Genomic DNA, 6,144 nt, shown 5'->3' on the forward strand with positions numbered 1-6,144 from the left:
CTTGCAAAAAATTTTTTTCGTCTTCTAGTTTGATGCTGAAAATCACCTGTACGTTTTTATCATTATGCATTTATGTATTTTACCTATTTTGAGTCACTTTATGTTTGATTGCTGCTCTGAGGTCAAATTTAAAATAGATACGCCGATATATTATCTTTCATTGGAGTGTCTAAGACACAGAACAATATATTTAAAATCAAGTTGTCAACTTAAATGGAGACTAATATTGAATATGAAAGAACTTCGCTCGTCTCGCGTAGATCCAAGATTAGACACGAAATAAATTGTGTTTGGGTACGTTCTTCGATTGTCAATTTGTGCGTTTCATCTGTAAGCCCAATATAAGATTATTTCTCAATTTCCCAACCATAATTTAAATATAGCAACACGCTTCGTCTTGATCATGAAACTGTTAGGAACGGGAAAAATCGGTAATGCATGCCTCATAAAATGATCCCCGTTATTACGGTTTTGTCGATTATGTGCAACCCGGTAGGTTAGGATAGGAATTACATATTTATCCCGGAGGAAAGGAAAGTCGATAAGACGGCTTATCCATATGGCGAACCACGGCCTCTCGTCCGGTTACCATTCCAAGTCGGGTATGGGATTAGTTATATATTGTTTGTTTTGGGAAGCATGGACTTGGTATGTTAGTCGTTGGTGCAAGCCTACTATGGTGGACTACTACAAACGCCAGGAGCTGACGTAATCATTCACGTTATAATACAACATATTATGTTCCCGTCTGGACTGGGAATGGTTAACCGATTTAAATGGTTGACGGTTACTATTTATTTTAATCGTTAACTGCCATGTCAGGCATAAATCGTCTTTATAATGTACAATGTCTTCAAAAATGATTAGTTCATTGCAGATTTAACTCCCGTGGCGTGTAATTCAAAAATTATCCCGAATTGTATTGGAAAGGACCCAATAAATGTGAAAAATAATTGAAATACAAGTATTACTGATTACTGAAATTTGACAACGATAAAATCAGAATCAGTTTTTGGTTAAAATATATTGCTTAAGATTTTATTGCAAAAGAATCAATGTCACTCAACAAGTGTGCAGTTGATGCAGTTTTTCTTTGTGATATCTTAAAGACATTTGATAACGGGATCGGTTTCACTAAAATACTTCCGTAGGTTCAAAGCACGCCGCATATCTTGCAGCAGAGCTATCATGAAACTATCTCGATTCGTGAATACCGTATTTCTCCTTGTATAATACGCACCCATAGATAATACTCACCTAAATTTTAGTATGTTGTTCACGGGAATTTTTTAAATTCCAATACGCATATAAGAATTCAGTTTCTCTCTTGCGTTGCAGGTATTTTTTTCGACAAGTGTTTCAGGCATTCTGTCTGCCTGCCTTTTGTTAACTTTGTATTTGACCGTGAAACGCCTGCCAATCATGATGTAATGTTATTAATGACATTAAAGTATCATGTAAAGGTATTTGTCTATCCTCCAAGGCCTGACGTCAGAATGTGTTTTCAGACGCCGCACTTCAAAAAGAAACCGTCGGTTTGAGTGACTTATGGTGATTTATGACGGTGAAGTTTTGTCGATTCGGCGAAAAAAACAGAGAAACAGACCAGACAATGCCAGCAATTAATGGATGTACAGCCAGTTTTTACCACTTTCATTTCACGGTTATTTCGGACGCTTGAGTTTACGAACGGTTTCGCCTTTATCAACGCTTATTTGTTGTTGAACTGGGTATGCTTCTATATAATCAAGCATGATCTGATTCCACCAGACTTTGCCACATGAAATTGAGAACTTAAGATTATTAAATGTGACAGTTATAGCATAAAATGTGAATTAATATTTTTCAATATTTTCTAGACCAATGGATGATACGCACCCCCTTATTTGGGAGACTAAATCTGACTATGAAAGTGCGTATTATACGCAGAGAAATCGAGCGATACCGTTGTGATGTAACAAGCTAAAATTATACCTTGTAGCGTCAAACGTCATGCTGCGGTGAGCCGGTTAATTTTATCCTGTGAACGGGTAAAGTGTTTTCCCTGAAATTCCCAGCCCTAGCTTTTCGCGGATTTCTCGAAATGCAAGTGCATTTTGCAATCTTTTCATGGGATTTTACTTGCATTTGTTTTCTCGGACATTGACTACGGGCTGGTCGCGTTGTCGCAAAAGATCATTTCGGTTTGCCATTCGGAAATGTTATTTATTTTTATTGCCAAACAATATGAATTGGAAATCTTTAATAAATCTCATTCCAAATCGACTTTCCTGATAAGTCATTTTAGGCTTTTTGATGCAGTATAACTGCTGTCAAACTGACGAAGGAGTATTTTCTCACTTCTAAAAACGAGAGAATTCACTGGATTTACGGGGAACAAATAAAATAACTTGACACGTGTATTCAAAATGTTACGTGACTTACGTCCATATATATTAAACAGAGCATGGTCAAATTCATCATGCGTAGGCTACATTGCGAATGAATATTAATATGAACTCTCGCTGCACGCAACAAACGATCCTCGAACGACATTTCTTTCCCCCTTTATCTGACAACTACATCTTTAGTGTATTGTTTGGTTATTTGGCTTCCGATATTAACAATAACGACAATGTCAGAGTGGATTGCGTCTCTTTTAGCGGCCGAACAATCACTTACGAAGATTCTATTCATTCCTGATAGTCGGTGATTTTGTTTGTACCAGTGTAATATACTTTTCAATACAATACCGGTAATTGAACTTCAGAAACGGTATGGCAAACGAAGATAAACTCTAACGTCATGCATTAATTTGTTACATTTTGCTTTCATAAAATGTGATTGTCAGCGTGTATTATTTAACCAAGAATCGCGGCCAAGGAAAAGGATTTATATATTTATCCCGGGGGAGAGGAAACAGTTAGACGGCTTGATCATATGGGAAACGGCCTTTTGTCCAATTACCAGTCCATGTCGGGTATGGGATTAGTCAGCCAATTGCAAATGTTCGCGGGTGCAATCTGAATGCGCGGTATTAACCTGTGGGTACAGACATGGGCGCAGTTTAGGGTACAGATGTGCTGTCAACACATCAGTTTCACTTACAAACATTTTTCTAAATGTCGCAGTCGTCTACTCATACGTTGGTTACCTGTTCGGCATTTTTTACCCAGTCAGCACAACCCAGTACGACATTGGAGACGCTTGAACTTCAAACGGCGGCGCCTTCATAGCTACCGCGTTAACGATTAATCGGATGAACTACCACAAGTGCCAAGGCCCGAATGGACCGTTCATGTTTTATGTTTAACTTAGTACTTGAGCAATCTTCATGGTTTTCCCCGCATGCAAGCGCGTACGTTGGTTCCTTTCGGAATTTCTTATCCCGTCAGCACAACCCAGGCGACATTGGAGACGCTTGAACTTCAAACGGAGGCGTCTTCATTAATCATCGCGTTAACCATTAATCGGATGAGCTACCACAAGTGCCAAGGCCCGAATTAACCGTTCATCATCTGTTTATTAACTTCGTACTTGCGCAATCTTCATGGTTCCCCGCATGCAAGCGCATATGTAATTTGTAATCTCATAGTTTGACTTTTCTGAATTTGTTTTGGCGGAAGAAATAATTAGTAATTACCAATTATCATCAGCCCAGAAACATCAACTGCGGACTAATCACGACGGCGCAAACTAACGTTTTGACTTGCGATAATGGCAGTTTTGTCTGATTCTTGGGCGATAACGATCCTCGAACGACATTTCTTTCCCCATTTATCTGACAACTACATCTTTAGTGTATTGTTTGGTTATTTGGCTTCCGATATTAACAATAACGACAATGTCAGAGTGGATTGCGTCTCTTTTGGCGGCCGAACAATCACTTACGAAGATTCTATTCATTCCTGATAGTCGGTGATTTTGTTTGTACCAGTGTAATATACTTTTCAATACAATACCGGTAATTGAACTTCAGAAACGGTATGGCAAACGAAGATAAACTCTAACGTGATGCATTAATTTGTTACATTTTGCTTTCATAAAATGTGATTGTCAGCGTGTATTATTTAACCAAGAATCGCGGCCAAGGAAAAGGATTTATATATTTATCCCGGGGGAGAGGAAACAGTTAGACGGCTTGATCATATGGGAAACGGCCTTTTGTCCAATTACCAGTCCATGTCGGGTATGGGATTAGTCAGCCAATTGCAAATGTTCGCGGGTGCAATCTGAATGCGCGGTATTAACCTGTGGGTACAGACATGGGCGCAGTTTAGGGTACAGATGTGCTGTCAACACATCAGTTTCACTTACAAACATTTTCCTAAATGTCGCAGTCGTCTACTCATACGTTGGTTACCTGTTCGGCATTTTTTACCCAGTCAGCACAACCCAGTACGACATTGGAGACGCTTGAACTTCAAACGGCGGCGCCTTCATAGCTACCGCGTTAACGATTAATCGGATGAACTACCACAAGTGCCAAGGCCCGAATGGACCGTTCATGTTTTATGTTTAACTTAGTACTTGAGCAATCTTCGTGGTTTTCCCCGCATGCAAGCGCGTACGTTGGTTCCTTTCGGAATTTCTTATCCCGTCAGCACAACCCAGGCGACATTGGAGACGCTTGAACTTCAAACGGAGGCGTCTTCATTAATCATCGCGTTAACCATTAATCGGATGAGCTACCACAAGTGCCAAGGCCCGAATTAACCGTTCATCATCTGTTTATTAACTTCGTACTTGCGCAATCTTCATGGTTCCCCGCATGCAAGCGCATATGTAATTTGTAATCTCATAGTTTGACTTTTTTGAATTCGTTTTGGCGGAAGAAATAATTAGTAATTACCAATTATCATCAGCCCAGAAACATCAACTGCGGACTAATCACGACGGCGCAAACTAACGTTTTGACTTGCGATTATGGCAGTTTTGTCTGATTCTTGGGCGATAGAGCTTGGAAAGCCGTCTAATAACTCAAAAAAAAAAACATCATTTTAACGTTGGTAGACTTCTGCGCGTTGTTGACAAATTGGCAAAGGGTTATTGCTTCATTTTAAAAAACGAGAGTATGACATCGATTCAAGAAAAATTTCACGGCGAAAAACGAGGGTCACGAGACAGTTGCATCACGATATCAGAACATTGCAGCAGTAATGTTGCCGAGTTTTTGTTTTGTCAAATTCCATATTTGCACTCCATATTAAAGGTTTGAGTGTGAGTTATGACATGGGTAGGTCAGTAAATAATCCACTGATTCAAGCAATTATTTGGCTTTTATCATTTTAAATTGAGTTATAAGCACTGCTTCATATTTTAAATCGTGTCCATATTTTTTTGTATACTCGTATTATTCTTATTTTATTTTTTGGTGGGTGGGCATGTACTTGTACGTTTTTTAACTTTATCTTAAGATATGCTCGAAGTTATGCTCGCCTTCCAGGTATCTCTGTATTTGTTGTCTGTTTACTTTTTTGTATTGTTCCGTTTTAGTCAGAGAGCCGAGATAAAATGATTGATAGATTCAACAGCGAAATTAACTACCGTATTCATCTACCTGGACTACTAAATATTTAGGAATTTATTGTTTGTTTGATGTTGTAATGTGAGACGTGCGAGATGTGCGAGACGTTGCGATGTGAGATGCGATAATTGAAGATGGCTAGATGCGGACCATAAACTCGGAAAGTAAATAATAATCTGATAACAGGATATTTACCAGTAACTTTTGAAAATGAAATACTAGTATTTAAGACACTCAACGAGCACTGGAGCATATGATATTCTTTTTTTTAAGTTCTCAAGGCAAGTGATTTTGTAATAATTCCGGACATGGGATACTGTAATTATGGGTGAAAGTGTTGCTCAATTTCTCACTGCCTTAGGGCTGTAGGGTGTTTAGTTCATGTAACTGCTGGTCGCTTACCGGACTGCTTTCTCTATCATCAAGTCCACGCAACTGCATAACAAATAGTGCAACCAAGATCATAGCCAGCCCAAAATATCTTGAAGAATCTCGATACAGACTTATTTCGCTGTCTAAATTATCCAAGCTAGAAAAGTGCAAATGGCTTTCCTCTCTTGTAAGTTAGACATGGAAATCTTATGATATTCTCAAAGCCTAGATTCATTATTTTTAAATGGCCAATATCACCCACTAAA

Source organism: Styela clava, chromosome 15, assembly GCF_964204865.1.
Source record: "Styela clava chromosome 15, kaStyClav1.hap1.2, whole genome shotgun sequence".
Lineage (NCBI taxonomy): Eukaryota > Metazoa > Chordata > Ascidiacea > Stolidobranchia > Styelidae > Styela > Styela clava.